The 16847-nt window shown below is 48.5% G+C and overlaps 1 protein-coding gene across 1 annotated transcript in view; it reads left to right on the plus strand.

Moving 5' to 3' along the window:
- Positions 1–370: 370 nt before the first annotated feature.
- The window catches only part of FAM107B (family with sequence similarity 107 member B), a 51407-nt gene continuing 34930 nt past the window's right edge, over positions 371–16847 (plus strand). Inside the window, exon 1 of the mRNA XM_033161869.1 lies at positions 371–394. The gene's annotated coding sequence lies outside the window, so the exon portion shown is untranslated. The remainder of the gene's footprint in view (positions 395–16847) is intronic.

Consider the following 16847-nt stretch of genomic DNA (forward strand, 5'->3'; position numbering starts at 1 on the left):
GAGACTCGCGCAGAACGGAAAGCAGCACGATCCGGTGCCCCTTCCTGCCCCGACGGGCCACCCGAGACGCCGCCGCGCTTCTCACGCGCCCGAAACAACAAAGGCGGCGGCGGGCGGAGGGGCCGAGACACAAAGCGGCGGCGGCGGCGGCGGCAGCGCCCCTCGGAGCGGGGCGGAGCCGCGGCCCGTGACTCAGCAGCCCGCGCGCCGGCGGGATCCGCCCCGCGGCGCCTCCAAGGCGAGCCCGGGCGCCGAGCGAGCGAGCGAGCACCGAGTGAGCGAGGGACGGACGAGCGCGGGAAGGAGCCGCCGGGCGGAGCCGAGACACGCCTTGGCGCCCCGACGGGGCTCCGGCCGGAGGAGAGGGGCGCCCCGAGAGCAGCTCCGCGCCGAGGTGAGGGCTTCGCTCCGGGCGCTTCCTTGGCGCACAAAGGCGCGCGGGCTGGAGCGGACGGGGCGCGCGCTCGCGGTAGGCAGGGGCGCGCGGGGCACATGCGCACCGAGGGCGCGCGCGGGACGCCGAGGTTTCCCCGAAGCGAGGGAGGCCGAGGAGCTGCTGCATCCGCGCCCCGGTTGCGCCTCGCCAGCTGCCCCCCAGCGCAGACGCTGCGCTTCCCGGGGTCGCGACGCTGCGCGGCCGAGGGTTCCCACTCCGCGCCGGGGCAGCTCTTCCTCGCGCCCGCCTCGCCTTTGTCCTCGGGGCGTCTGTTCGCGGCTTTGTCCGCGCAGGGGGGCTCAGAGGAGCCGCGCGGAGACCGCCCTGCGCTTCGGGGCGCAAAAACCACAGAGAGGGATGGCGAGGGGGGGGTGCTTGGAGAGTCCCGTGGCTGCTGCTTTGTGCAGCCTTCCTCCGCGGAGGTTTCTCATTCTTTCTCTCCCCGCCCCCCCATTGAGTGGCGCCTCTTCGCTGTCCGCTTTAAAGGGCTCCTGGGCGACACCCGCCTCTGGCTGCTGCTTCCCGGCTCCTCTTGGCCCTTTCCCGCCGCGTCCTGCCTGGCCACTTTCTGCGCGCCCCTCGCGAGGCGCTTCCCGGCGGGGCTCCTTCCCGGCTCGCGGGTCTCGGACGCGCCTGGTGCCTTTGTGAATGGGTCGGGGGTCGGGAAGCGCTTAGGCCCTTAAATGAGCAACGCTTCTTGGCAAAGGCGGCCCGCGAGCGGGGCAGAGTGCGGCCTCTTCCCCAGGATTTGTGCAGGAAGGCGACAGGCATTATTTGGCATGGCATTCCTAAATTCAATTTACTGGGTTTTTTGTTTTAGTGCACATAGCAGCGGTTTGGGCTTAAGCCCGATACGAATCGCGGTGTGCGTGTGTGTGTGTGTGCTTTTTCCCTTTCCCCTTTTCATACTTATTTTGGACCTAGCCAGTTGGTGTGGGAACGTGGAATAAGAAGTGTTTAATTCCAGCCTCCCGTGTCGTGCCGTCAATCTAAAGTGGTTGCAGATGTTCTGCATACGGGGTACCACACTGTGGCATGAGCTTTAAGCAGCAGTGCAGGGGTTTAGGACGACTGTGTGCTTGTGAGAGAAACTTTTGCATAAACTGTACACACGCCAAACTGGAACTATAATGGCAGACAACGCATTCTGTTGCCTTGCTTCCCGGATGTCGTTGAACTCCAACTCCCATCTTCCCCAGACATCATAGCCCATTGTCAGGGGGGATGGGAGTTGGAGCCCAGCAATATTGGAAGGGTAACTTAGCTCCGTTGGGAAGAGCAGGGGTCTGGTAGCACCAAGGTTGCAGGTTCAATCCCTGGACGGGACAGCTGTAAATTCCTGCACTGCAGGGGGTTGGTCTAGATGAGCCTCAGGGTCCCTGCCAGCTCTACATTCTGTATGGCCTCCTGTGCCAGAAGAAGGGTATTAAGCCTTTCAGTGCAATCAGTGACTTGCAAGTGTTGCTTCACAAGCTTTGGAGCCAAGTCTTGTCAATGCTGCCAGAGGGTATCAGGAATTCAGGAATTCCAGCGGCCAGGGGTGTTGTCCGGGTACTTGCAAGCAAGACCTGATAGTGATCTCTCCTAAGATGCCCCTGAACTTAGAGGCACCACTGAGCCAAGGTGGCTGCTTTTCCCTTACTAGACCTGCCCTCCCCCACATTCCTCGAATCTGCTTTAAAAAACTTTTCTGCAATAGTTTCCCTTGCAGTGTTTACCATAAATTAGTTTTGTGAAGAAGAAACTCTTCTTTTGCCATTTCTGAACCTGCTTCCAGTAAACTTGATTGAGGGGAGTAGGAGTTCTACAACTGAGAAGGGGGGGGAAGCTGTTTTCTCCAAACCACTAATACGTAATTTTATAGATCTGTCACGCCTCCCCATACCTAGTTTTCTTGCTTCTCAAAACCAGAAAACGTGGTCTTAAAAGCATGAGTATCTTGCAAGTATCTTACGTACCATTTGTTTCTCTTTGGAAGTCCCGTCAACTCTTCTCTGTAAAATCCAAAACAATAAGGATCATTTCTGTCTGGGTCTGTCTCTGTTCTCCAGTAATTGATGTTAGCTGCTTCACTTGCTGAGCCTGGGAAAGTCCACTATTGCTATTGTGGGTTTATCTAAAGTATTTGAGTACTTTGGTGGCACTTACCGCCTTTGCCTGAGGGCATTTAAAGAATGCAAAGGAAGGTTGGTAGAAGCAGCTGCTGGGCCACAAGGAAGGGAATTGCAGCAGATGTGGAGCAAAGTTGGAAGCAACCAGTAGGGGAAACTCCTGTGTTGCTCTTTCAGTTGAGGTTAAAATTGTGATGTGCAGTCACTTGATTGGTCCATTGAATCGTCTTGATCTCACACCCCCCCCCCTGACTTCTTGTAACTTTTAACTGTGCCTCTTCCTTCCTTCCTAACTGACAAGTGCTGGAGCTGGTTAACATGGGTTCATCTTGAATATTTTCGCTGCTTCGGGAGTCACTAACTCTAGAGGGCTTTGCTTGCAGCAACACCTGTTGCCCTGGTAAGTTCAAAAGAGCAAAAAGCAACCTGTTTGTTGCTGTTCTGAATACTTTTTGCCGTGCTGAGAAGTGAGCATTTTGTGGCAAGCCATTTGCGTGACAGCCTAAAATTGTCTGAAGTGACCAATAAATGTTTGCCAATACATAGTTTTTGCTCTATATGCACGCTGTCTAATCTGCCCTTGGAATAGTTGGGCTGACTTAGTCGAAGGTGTGTTTCTTCCGTTTCTATTTTTAGTATCATGCATATAAGGTGTCCAGCGCTTGGCAGAGGAGTCAGAGAGCAGTGTTGTCTTACAGAGCTGGGTTCAGTGTACCTTGCGCAGCCGCAGCAAAAGAGAGGATGGTCAACAAAGGCAGGAAAGGACCTTGGAAAGGAAATAAAGTTTCTTAGCTGGGCAAAGAAAGTAGGCTTGTGGTCCGTTGCAGGCTAAATTGTGTGTTGCATTTTACACCCTGCCTTCAATCAATGAACTCGAGAATGGCATGCAAGAAATCTTGCAGAGCAGGTTGGCTCTGCTCTTCCTCCACCATCAGCTGGTGATGCTTCTGAATCCCAGATGCTGGAAACTATGGCAGAGGCGGCTCTTGCCTTCGTGTCCTGCTTGCAGGTTTCCCCCAGGCCGCTGTGAGAACAGTATGCTGGACTAGATGAGCCCTTGGCCTGATCCAGCAGACTCCCTGTAGTCCTTGCATCATTGCATTTTACGCCTGCAAAAATTCTGTGAGTTAGATTTAAGTTAGGAGGGAAGGGGCCAAACACATCCCTCTGAGCTTCATGGCTGAGTGGGGAATTTGTGCCAGGGTCTCCTCAATCCAAGATTTCTCCTTCTTGCCCTACTTCAGCCCTCCTTGGACACTGACTACAAATCAGCAGAGGTTGACCTCAAAATGAGGTTTGCTGGGAAGCTGTTATGAAAAAGCACAGTTTGGGACAAGACATACTTGGCTTGGGAAGGGACTGTGACCATAGGAGCATGTTTGATTCTTGATGGCTGGAGTCACGATGGGCAGGCAGCAAATTTAGGGTGTCCCCCACATGCATGCCTGATGATACAGATGAAGAGTTTCCTCAAAGTCCCCTTTCAGGCAAACTCCCCCCTTGGCGGGGGGGGCAGCTGCTCCCCCCAATCAAGTAAATAAACAAAAATACTTAACTAACTGACCAATCATGTTTCCAACCGCTGGGTTCTGCCCCCCCCCCCATGAATGCTGGCTGTGCCCCTGCCCCCCCCCCGCCAGCTTGTTGCTGCTGCTTCCTTCCTGCCTATAACTCTTCCACCAATAAATAAACTCCTTGGTGCAGTTCTTCTTAAGGCAGCAAGCCTTCACCTGGGCTGCACCACTTCAGACTCCCTTCCACGGAGGGTAAGGCTATGGAGTAGCTCCTGTGTCTGGCAGCATGCTGAGAATCGCAGGTAGGAAGAACTCCATTGCGTCCCATTCCTGCCTGTGGGCTTTCCATGGGCACCTGGTTGGCCGTGGGAAGACGAGCAGGCGTATCTAGAATGATCCCTTGGCCTGATCCAGAAGAATGTCTCTGTATTCAAATAATACCTTGCATAGCAGCAAACCACGGAGAAGGTTCTCCATCCTGGTCCCCAACATGCTAGCATTTAACGTTCCAGCTGTTTCCTTTTGAATGTCCCCCCCCCACCTCAGGCTGTAGCGTGCAAACACAGGCACACACTCCGCAGTGAGTACCAGGCCTTGGTTCTGGCTAAAGGCACTGGTTTTATAAGTATTGCTATCATTCTGTGCCAGCAGATGTGGGCTGATGCATGGGTCTCTCAGTGTCACCACTGAAGTCCACTCCTTCAGTTAGAAGGTTTGGTTTTGGTCTAAACGATGGGGATGACACAGCCATCCATTCATAGAGTGCCCTTTCTGTATAATAGCTGTGTGACCTCATATTTGCTTACTGTCCTTTGTCTTGCTGAAAATTAATAAAAATCACATTATTGAAGGCGGGTGTCTGCTGGTACAGAGTGACCACATGGGGATTATGGTCCTGAGCTCACAGAATGCTTAAAAATGCAGGTGTTTTGGGAGTGATAGTGTAGGCACCAAACAAACTGTAGGTTAAAAGAGGTTCACCACAAAAAGCTCAGCACATTAGAAAGTCACATTGATCTTTATCTTATCACCATCTTTCAAAAAATAAAAAAATGAACGTTTGTTCCCTTGCCTCCGTTCATTCAGATGTGTTCATCTCCTCCTGACAGCCTGTCCTCTTGCTGCCCTGCAGGCGGATCGCAACCACAAACACACTGAACTTTTCCTTCAGCAAAAGGCAAAGCCTTAAATTGCTGCAATTGAGATTATTTTGCAGTGAAAAGTTTATGAAATAGTTTAGGTAGTGCTGTCTTTGCATTCCTTTTTATTGAGGACTTTACAGTACAAAACTATAAATGGGGAACAGTTCCACAGCAAAACGCATTATGTTTGTTTGTTTGCAAAGAAGCCTCTTCCAGTCCCCTCTCAGTGTAGCCAAGATTGGCCAGTTATAATGCAGCCTCCACAAATATCAACCGATGCACATTAACCCAAGTCTTCGTAAGTTGTTTGGGACCTTTCCCAATATCAAACATTTCCAAACTGAAACTGATGGTGGTGGAACTTGTTTTTAGTATTTTTCACAGTGTAAGCGATAAACTCATTCCAAACAGGGAAATGTGGTTCTGGCCTTTGATCATGTGCATCTGGTGGGTAAGTTTCTCTGCTGCTCCCTTCCAGAGCTTCCTGTACCAACTGTCTGTGGCATCTGTAGAGTTTTTCCAAATTGTGTAATAAGCAACCTACCAGTAGCTGCATAAAAAACACAAGCTCTTTTTGTCTCTCCTGTGTCTTCTTCAAACATAGAAAGCAATCTTAGCTTGGGAGTAATTTACTCCCAGATTTTGGACCCACAGGTGCTTCTCGCTAGTGCTTACGCCAGCCCTGAAAAGCAGGCCAGTGCTGAGACCCTCCTGCAACATTTGGTGGCAGGAGGAGGAGGAGGATGGAGGCTCTTAGGTGAGCCAGGTGACGACAGGTCCCTGAGCTGTGTCTTGGCTTTGAAGACAGAAGGAAAGTTCAGGGGTAAATACTAAATCAATACATGATAAAAGTGAGGAGAAGAAGTCTCTCCCACGGCCACCTTTTTGTTTTTGTTTCCCTCCATTTTCGGGCAGATAATGTTTTACAAACAACAAGGTGGCTTCTGCCACCAAACAGACAAGACTATTGGAGCCTTCAGAGGGGCAGTTTTGAATTCTGTGAATCACCTTGAGATCTTTGATGAAGATGTTCCAGTTGGCACAAACATGGTGGAAAGACACGATTGCGGCCTGGTGTAGTGGTCAGAGTTTCTGACCAGGCCTGGGGAGACACGTTCAGCCATGAAGTTCTCTGTTCGAACTGTGGGCTGAGAGAAAGGGCCTGGCTCACCCTCTCTGGCAAAATGACTGTAAGGATAACATTGTGTGGGTCCTACAGGCACTGCCTTGAGCCCCTTGGAAGAAAGTTGGACTAGAAATGTAATAAAATTCATAAGCCCAGGACTTGTTTCCTATCACCACCAGAGAGAGGAAACTTGCGTTCCAGTGTTGACTTCACTCCTCAGTAAAGTAACACCTGAGTATCCCACATGTTCTCTTGACTTCCTTCTGGGTAGGCACAGTTAAGATGGAAAACAGCCTGACGACACATTCTTCTCAGTGTGTTTTAGAAGGTATTGGAGAGAGTCTTCTGTAGGTTAGGTTTATTCTCTTAGTTGTTTTGTCTTTGGCTACCGGCATTTTGCTGTTGTCCCAGGTCTTCAATCCAGCCCCCCCAAAGAGCTGGGCTTTGGCTTGTCTGCTCTTTAACATTGGGTATCATCAATAAGGTGAAACTGGGTGGCTGGCTGTCACATCAGATAAGGCTCTGGGGCCAGTTTGCCCTCCCTGCTGAAGAATTTCAAGAACCAGTTATGCAAAACCAGCAGGTTTTAGGCACACTTTTAGAAACATGTCTGCATAATCATTGTTCCAGGTAACCACAGTCAGGTTGCTATAGCATTGCCATGGTAGCTTGTTGGTGCCTGAAATTTCAGTGGGAAAATCTAGTCATTCCTTTTCTGATCAATACTGTTGTTGGGGGGAGTCCAGGGTAGCGATACTCCTTGAAAGATGGCCTCTATCCGTCTTACTCTAGTGAACCCTGCAGAGCCAATAACCTTTTGTCAAGTGCTGGTAGCTGGAATCTTCTCCATGGCAGGTAGAACAGAGTAAAGTGGATGCCTGGGTTGCGAACGTGATCCATGCAGGAGGCACGTTCACATCCCGCAGCGACGTGTCTGCGCACGTGTGGGTCACGATTTGGTGCTTCTGTGCATGCGCAAAGCGCGAAAACCCAGAAGTAACCCGTTCCGGTACTTCCGGGTTTGGCGCGTCCATAACCTGAAAACACGCAACCCGAGGTATGACTGTACCTGCCATGGAGAAGATTCCTGCTGCCTGCTATCCAGTCTAGAGGCTGCGGGTGGATGGGAGACATGGGAATGGGGAATTCTGCAATGAAGGAAGGGGGCAAACGGGGGACGCCTCTGGGCACGAGCCACACTGCCTTGGTCGTGTTTTGCTTGGACCAAGGCTGCCAGCAGCTTCCTTGTGGGACGAGAATTTGGTAAGAGGAAGAGGTGAGTGTGAGGCTGCAGCAAGCAAAAATGGAGGGGGGGGTAGGAAAGGAAGTGAGGAAATTGAGCCACCTGAGTGTGAGGAAAGGAGGGAGGCTGGAGAGTTGTGACATATCTTGAAGGAGGGGGAAAGGAGAAGTTCCTGCTTGCCCGCCCCAAATGCTGTGGTCTCCCTCCTCTCCTGCCAGGCCCTCTGCTGAGCCAGAAAGCATCTCCTCCCTTCTCTGAGGAAGATAAGACGCAGAAAGGAAATTTAGAAAGAGAGAGGTGGTTCGTCGTTTTACTGATAATAAACTTCAGAGTAAGGGAGGGATTAATCAAATTGGCTATTGGGCTTTCTTTTATTGATTGAATTTCTCTTTGTGCATCTAATTGCAGGTATGAAAGAAGAAATTAATCAGCTGTGTATCATGTAATGGCCTCCTTGGCATAGGCTTCCGACTCGGAGGAAGACCGGGCTGGAAAGGGAGGAGGGATGGAAGAAACAGGCAGTTTTGCAGAGAGCAGCAAAGAGATACAGAGAGATAAGAAAAAGTCTTAGCCGTCTGAAACAAAATCTGCCTAAAATGGGATGTCCTGTGTCAACATTTTGTGATTGGTGGGCCTCAGTAGTATTTTATCCTTACTTTGGGGTAAGGAAATCTGAGAAACCCCACCTTAAAGTGTTGGTTGCCAAGCATGCAAATAAGGCTGAGTTGAAGGTTGGGGTTGCTGTATAGCAGCTGCTGATGTCAAAAGGGGGTTGACTGAATGATGGACCTCCCCCCCCCCAAAAAAAATAATAATTGCTAGACCATAGTTTAGTGGCATGTGACTGGGCTGTGGTGAGCCTCGGACTGCTATGTTTCCCTCTTTCCCAGCACAGTTGCGAGAAGTTCAGATGCTTGGCCTTCTAGTTTAGATTGAGGCTTGCTGTGTTAACCTAACCATAAACTAGTTTATCTGAACGATGGTTTGTTTTGAACAAGCCAACTTCAATCCATGTGTTATGAAGCTGTCCTGCTTGGGAAAAAAACCAAAGTTAATGTTAACCACAGTTTAGCATGTTGACCAGATCCTTCACTGTGGTTAACCAAAGCTGCTGGGATGCTATGCAGAGAGATGAAGGGGAGGGGAGCACAGGAGCCCAAACCTCACTGCAGCTTGTCTGCATCATACTAAATGATGGTGGTCTTCGCCTCTTCCTTTCTCTGCCTCCCCCCACCAAAAAAACCAAAACAAAACAGGGAGAAATTGTGTGATTACCTTATACAGCCCTTGGAGTGTGGTGTGTGGAGAAATTTTATCTTGGAAGAAAAGTTGCAGGATATCAACTTACTTTGCCCTCTAAAGATTTGGGCAGAACCTCTCTATCACCCATGCTATCAACAAAATTTCAGGAGAAAATGAACAGGAAAGTAGGCTGATAATGTATGTACTTAACACTCTCCCACCGCTCCCAGGCAGGTATTTCGTAACTCCAGAAAAGGTTCTCCCTTTTCAAAATTAAATAGTGAATTTCTTTAAAGGTCCAAGGCAACTTTGGGACCAGCTTGGAAGTTGAGACGAGTTAACATTTCCCCACATTAAAGAGTTTGAGTTCTGCTTGCTTCCTACATTTGATAACTATCCCATTTGTGCCCAGAAGTTTGGAGTCTAAAGGCAGCACAAGAAACCCTGTGGAGCCAAGAGCTCTTGAAAGCAAAAGGACTTATAAAGCTTAAAGGTAAAGGACTGCTGGACGGTTAAGTCCAGTCAAAGGCCACACATCTCGCTTTCAGCCTGAGGGAGCTGGCGTTTGTCCGCAGACAGCTTTCCGGGTCATGTGGCCAGCAGGACTAAACTGCTTCTGGCGCAACAGAACCATGACAGAAGCCAGAGCGCATGGAAACACCGTTTACCTTCCTGTCACAGCAGTACCTATTTATCTCCTTGCACTAGCATGCTTTTGAACTGCTAGGTTGGCAGGAGCTGGGACAGAACAACAGGAACTCATCCTGTCGTGGGGATTCAAACTGCTGACCTTCTGATTTGCAAGCCTGAGAGGCTCAGTGGTTTAGACCACGGCACCACCTGCGTTTGTCTGGTATTCAAATATTGGTGTCGTTTTTCATGCAATAGTTTTTAGATATGTTTTTTTAAAAGCTAGCACCTTAATTCAGTATCTTCATTCACAGCCTTTCTTGTTCCTTTTTGTAAAATGGTAGAAATACAGCTGCTTAAAACTACTGCACTAAATGACTGATCAGTAATATTAATTAATATGATTGTTTGTTTGTTTGTGGGTTTTAAAAAATTATATTTTAACTTGCGCTGGGATCTTGCAATGAAGGGAGAGTTAATAGTAATATAGAAGCCTCAAGGCTGAAATGAACAAATACATTCAGCAGATCTTTAGAAGAAGTTTGCTGGCAAAGGAAAAGCAAGGCTAAAGCTGTGGTGCAATTTTCTTGTGCTCAGGAGATACTTGCACAGCCCTTCAGAGAGCAGAATACGCTCGAGTTGGGTGTGGCCTGGAGAAACCTGAACACCTTCGTACAGCCAACAGTATATTGGTATGCAAAGCTGTTGTGAGGTGAATGGGAAGTTCTTCACTTGTGATGGAATAATTTCCATAACAGTGCAGAGAAATAGACATTGAGAACCAACTAATCTGGCTGCCAAACTCCCAGTTGACTTGCCCAGTATACCTAATAGAAAGATGTTAAAAACACAAAATGTGTGTAATGGTGAACAATCTCCTTGCAACTTTGAGCAATTCAGAACACATAGGAGGGCTGCTAAATTGAGTTTGGCAGTACAAATAGACCAGGCAGTGCCATCCACCCAATATATTTTTAGGTTTTCTTATGAGAAGACAGACTCTGGCGGATGGAGTGGACGAGACCAGTTGTGGGCCCAGTACTCAAGAAGGCAGTTTCTGCACGTGCTATAGAGGGAAGTGAAGGGCAGGTGGAGCTTGCCAACCAGAAGGAAAACTCTCGCCCGGAAGCGCCACCGCTTCCGAAAGGAGAATGTTAGCCGCTTTGAGACTCCTTCGGGTAGTGAAAAGCGGGATATCAAATCCAAACTCTTCTTCTTCTTCTTCTTGTGGGATATCTTCAGGAGAAGAAAAGGCTCAGGAGTGAACCCTACACAAATCCGGGGTGGAGTCCCCAATATGGTTAGATGGCACCTTGTACTCCTCTTTCTGGAAACTCCTGCAGCAAAGCTGGTGCCGAATGTCTTGCTCTGCTTTCCTTTGGATCACATCAGTGAGGCCAAAAGAAAGGGGGGTTGTATCGTCTGGGCAGCCCAGGACCTCCAGGCACAATTCCCAGGCTTGCGCCCTGGGGAGGTCACTTTGGCACTGCTCACACAGAGGTTTGACTTCACCCCTGGAGGCGCACTCCATTGTGCCTTGAAAATATGAATGGTGTTGCCTGGTATTGTTGAGTGTAAAAAAATCCACAAAACCCTTAGTGATGCATTGAGTAGAATTTAATTTTTAAAATGCAAATAGCTCTGTGTTAAGGAAGTGGTGGAGCTTTTAGCATGCAGGACTGTGGTTTGTCCCCGGCATCCCCAAGTGGGGCTGGGAGAGACCCCCTGTCTGAAAGCCTGGAGAGCTTTGCCAGTTGCTGTAGAAAACACAGCTAGATGGAGCGGTGGGTCTGACTTGGGTTAAGGCAGCTTCTTATGTTGCTGAGATGCATTCTCAGGGTTGCAGCGTCTTCAGAAAGCCTGCGCATTGCTCAGCTTCTGCGGGGGTGATGTTCCGGGGATTGCACCTAAAGTCAAAATCGCGTGTAGTCAAAACACATGGGGTGGGATTGCCGGTGCCTGTTTTTCTGGAGTGCCTCCCCTTAAATTTTTTTACATTTTTGCCAAGCATGTAAAGCTGAATGTGCACAAGTTAATTGCCCAAAGTTGCGGACTTACTAGATCATTGTTTGCCCAACTCTCCAAATACGTAAGCATCATATCTGTTTGGATTGCTTGCATCCTGTCATTTGGCCAATTATTACAGGTCCCGAAGGAGACTTGCGGCATAAAAACGGTTGTTAAAAATGAAATATTGACAGTCATAAAATAACAAAGTCTATGATAACATCAACATTGACAACTATAAAACAATGAATAATATCAACAGTCACATGATGGGCTTTGCAGTGAAATAAACCCTTTAAGCAATCTGGCTTGTCTATTCAGCACTTGGCTAAAAACTAGCAATGAAGATGCCTAATGAAGAGTTTCCAAGAAGAGATCCCGTCACAGAGAGGCCTTGGCTCTTTGTCGACATCACGGTAACCTCTGCAAATTGAGGGACTAGGGTAAGTTAGGAGACCCGCTCCAAGTGTATGGGGCAAAGAATGTCTTATGAGGGAAGACCCCACCTGAAATGTAAAGGCGGAATCCACCACCTTGATTTGTGCACGAATGCCAGCTAGCAATGAGTGAGGCTCTTTCTGCACTCTCGTGATATACACTTCCTGTGGCCCAGCCCAGTGAACAAGTTGAAGCCATGGGCATGTTTATGATGGGAACTGGAACAGTTGAGTCCTTGGCACCAAGGCAGACGCTGTCCCTCTTTCAGGTAGGCGGAGCGAGGAGGAGGAATCCCTGCTCTGTCCCAAACACCAAGTGCAGATGCTCCTTAAAATGATTGTATTCCAAACTCAGCAATCAAATGTGCCTGAAATATATAAATCCATACCTTCAGATTGATCTCCCTGTTTTGTGTGTGTTTTTGCTTTGCTGCCAGACTAGAGGAGAGATGAAACAAGAAGAGTTTGCAGAAATTAATGGTCAAGAAATGAGGGAATTGGGCTTCCTGGTGGAGGACAGACTGTAGCTAGCTTCCTGGGATTGGTGATAAGGCAAATTATTGCAGATACACTCTTGTGGAGGAGGCAGGACTTCCTGTAGTGTTATAAACTTTGGCTTGGACTGTGATTTCTTCTGCTCCCACCCTAAGAATGGAACATAATGTTCAAACTGTCACCATTGGGACCCTCTTTCCCCCCATGTTGGGCAAAAGTTTCCTGCATTGCAGGGGGTTGGATTAGATGACCCTTGCGATGCCTTTCAACTCTACAATTCTATGATTCTGCTCCCACAGGCAAAAGGACTGAGGAATGCTGACCCAAGCTTGTGTTGCCCTCACTGGGGAAGAGGGAGGGAAGATACCTTGGCCTGTCCGGCTGTGCGAGAGAAGGTGGCTGAGATACAGCCTGAGGAGTGTGGGTGGGATTGTGAACTGAGTTACAAGTGGGGTGGGAGGGGAGGGGAGGGACTCGTTCTTCCTCTTCTTCCATTGTCAACTGCATTGTTTTTGGAGCACCTCCTTGAGTCCTCTGGTAACTGCTGCTGTCAGTCTGCTGGCATGGCAAATGCTCCTTTTTTCCGCTTTCCTTTTTCTGCAAACCGTTGCACTAGATTGTTTTTCTTGCTGCTGAAGTGTCCCCCAGCCTAGAAAGGAAATGAAGAAATAAGCCACAATGGCAAGATAACATTAATTGACCCACCTTCAAGAGCACAGATCAACAGTTGCCTGGATGGTAAGGAAATGCTGGGCTGCTTCTGCTTGGCTCTGAGAAACAGGAAACAAATGTGGTTTTCCTGTCGAAACAAGAGGAGGAGGGTGGGTGTGTCATACAAAGCAGGGTGCTCAGAGAGGAGAGGGTTTTGTGTTCAGATATGTGCACAACCATCTTAAAACACAAAAGGTGCTTGTGTTCCCTGTTGGTCAAAGGTGGAAGGAAATTGCTAAAGAGACACATGTAGTGGAGAGGAGCCGGGCATTTGTTATTCCTCCTGAGGTACAACAGTTGTTGTTCAGTCGTTCAGTCGTGTCCGACTCTTTGTGACCCCATGGACCAGAGCCCGCCAGGCATGCCTATCCTTCACTGCCTCCTGCAGTTTGGCCAAACTCATGTTAGTAGCTTCGAAGACACTGTCTAACCATCTCATCCTCTGTCGTCCCCTTCTCCTTGTGCCCTCCACCTTTCCCAACATCAGGGTCTTTTCCAGGGAGTCTTCTCTTCTCAGTAGGAATCATTTAAAAATCAGACTCCCAGCTGTGGTATGCCCTGCTGGGAAGTAACGGACCAGAATCGGGGGTGTCTTCATTCTCTTGATTATTATTTTTAAAACTGGTGTGTTTGCAGCAAAAGGGAAATGCATTGTCCTAGCAGGAGGTGGGCTTGCAGAATTTATTGTTTCCCAAATGTGTGAAAGGAAAAAGACACGTGTCTCTCTCACACACCGGCCCTTTATTGGAAGGATCTGCACTTGTTTGTCTCCCATGGACTGCATTGTCAAATAGTTTCATGTATGTTAACCACTTCAAATGTCAATTGCAGGCCATCGGCCTTAACACCTCAAGAGCCACAGATTTGTTCACCAAAGTTGCCCTGACTTAGCATCTCATTCTCTCTGGTGGGCATGAAGCTCGGTTGAGTAGGAAGGAGCCTCTCTGTCCCCATGGAAGCCAGGCAGGAGGACCAGCTCCTTCCCACAGTGTCACTGGCTGGTCAGTCTCAGCATCTCGAAGCTCAGTGTGATGTCAGGCGAGTGTCAGTGAGCAGAGATCTTGGGCTGGCTGCAAAGGCTGGCTAAAAATTGGGGACACTTGTCCATGCAAATAATTTGCACATTCCCTTCCATCATCTGTTGAACAGAAGCACCTGTTGGAACCAGTCTTCAAGGCTTAGTTCTGAAGTGCTGTAGTGCATACAGTTTTACACACAACTTATCCTGATATAATTGGAAGAGGAGGTTCTACAATGGAACTCTCCGTTCAAGTGACATTGTTTTTTGGAATCATTAGTCTACCGCGTGGGTGTCACCTTGCAGCATTAACTAGCCCAGGCAGGTTGGGTTGGGGCTTGCACTCCTATATAGGAGGAGGACCTGCGGGTCTACTGTGGACCTTCTTCCTACCTCTCCCATGCTGTTGCCTGTTCCATAGATCGTTAGACTGGGATGAAAGCACCCAAAGCATGCTGGCCTACACTGGTATGATCTGCTGCTTTGGGCATGTTGCAGCCTGTTTGTAAACACAGATCAAGGACTACTGAAAGACCAGCAATAATGGATTGGCTGGAGAAGTTCCAGGATGGATTATAGAGTGGGCATGCTCCTTTGTCCTCTTCTCCACTGGTCTTCAGAGTACAGTGGTACCTCTGGTTACATAATTCGTTCCGGAGGTCCATTCTTAACCTGAAACTGTTCTTAACCTGAAGCACCACTTTAGCTAATGGGGCCTCCCGCTGCCGCTGCGCCGCCAGAGCACAATTTCTGTTCTTATCCTGAAGCAAAGTTCTTTCTGGGTTAGCGGAGTATGTAACCTGAAGCGTATGTAACCCGATGTAAATCCCATTCAAAGAGAAGATATTTTTGGCAGTGCTGGATTTTATGTGTATTGGAAGGATTGTAGTTTCCACAAGACATAAACTTAATATATTTGTGTGGAGGATATAGGTATAGGAGAAGGCATTGGGGCCATTTGCAATACTTTATTATTCAGCTTATGGGGCTGCAGGACAGACTGAGTGCCCTATGCTGTTAGATATATTTAAGTTATGCTTATTTTAAGTGTTCGTATGTAAATAATTCATATTCCTTTGACCTGATTTTCTGGCACTGAAATTGAATGGATACAGCCCAGCACTTGACTAATGGAAAATTCAAAGAAAATAGCCGATATCTGTTACAACAGAAATCATGAAGCGCGACAAAGTTAAGTGGTGCAAAGAAATGCCCTTTAAAAAAGTGGACAGACAAGTCCTTGGCTGTTAGCTGAAAGCCTTGACTATAGCTGTATTTTCACAAGCCTTCGTGCCTTGTGAAAATGGTTGGATGTTTCGAGTCGATGACCCGCCACCTCCGTGGAGTAAATAAAACACAAGGACACATGATTTTAGGTTAATGGTCAAAATAAGGCCACAACTTTATTGGTTATAGCATGTGAGAGGTATTTGCCTTAGGCATTGGAGAAGAGCACAACGCTTGACTCCACCCCACTCTGCAGGGAGTCACCTTAGGGTTAACGACCAGTGGAGGAGCTTGTTGATGCAAATACAACTGGAAGCTTCCTCTGATGTCACCGGGGGTCGTGCCATGGCCCTAGCCACCAGCGGGGTATCGGACAGGATCCATGACCGCCAAATCCCCTTAACGGGATACCCCTAGGGGGTAGGTGATGGCCACAACCTGCCCTCCAACACACAACACATATTACATCACATATTAAATATTCCAATGCCTAACCGCCAATACTATAAAGTTGTGACGAATTGCTACGAGGTAGGCGAAAAAACCAAGAGGGCAGTGCCAATTTGCCAAATGGATAAAAAACTCCTACCAGGCCCCCTGGGCAACCAAGGCGACCAACCGAAGTCCATAGCAAGGTCAAAAGCATAGCAAAACCTAGAGGGAGGGAGGGCAGTTGATCCGATGCAAGCAGGAAGCAGAATAGGGAAACTATGGCTATCACATAGTTTGTCAAGCAAACCGTGGTCTAGCATGTGTGAGCCGGGCCATAGCAAGGTGTCCGACCACCTAGGGCCAAGATGCCTTAACCATATATGAATCTGACTGGGTGAGAAACCCTTTTGTGTCTCATTGTTGGCGGAGGATTATGGGGAAGCCACAAGAGAGGGGCAACCTTCTCCTCTCCCTGGGGAAGTCATCAGACTCCATTCCTGCTTTTCTTGACCTTTTTGTTCTCCGTGGTCTTTGGCTGTTGAACCATATCACTATTGATTTTTGTGTAATGTACTCATAGTGAAATAAAGTGCCTTCTGGGCCACATTACATGAGCCAGTGCTCTTTTCTCAGGAATGCGCTTGTGCTCACAGTGTGTGAGTGTGCATGCGATGTGCAGGCAGGCAGGCAGGCAGACACACACACACACACACACACCAGTGGTGCAGTGTAGGCTTGTAGCTGCAATCCTGCTCCCCTGCTCATTCTCTCTTCATGTGCACAGTGTTAACCTTGTACTTCCCCCATTCCTGAATGCACCTTTTGCGTGATAAGAAATCATTTGGATCAGAGGTTTCTGGAGTTGTTATAAGTCAGAGAGGTCTCTGCATCAAAGTGCCTGCTAAGATAACACTGGGCATTGTTGTCTCTTATTGCAACAAATTCCCTGGTGAAATGCTGCTTGCGTCCACTGAGTAACAACATCTACTCAGAAGTAAGTCCTGTTTGAATCCAGTGGGGTTTTTTATTCCAAGGTAAGTGGGGTAGGATTGCTTATTTTGGTGAGAATTTGTTTT

The sequence above is a fragment of the Lacerta agilis genome, chromosome 10, assembly GCF_009819535.1.
Source record: "Lacerta agilis isolate rLacAgi1 chromosome 10, rLacAgi1.pri, whole genome shotgun sequence".
In the NCBI taxonomy this organism is placed as follows: domain Eukaryota; kingdom Metazoa; phylum Chordata; class Lepidosauria; order Squamata; family Lacertidae; genus Lacerta; species Lacerta agilis.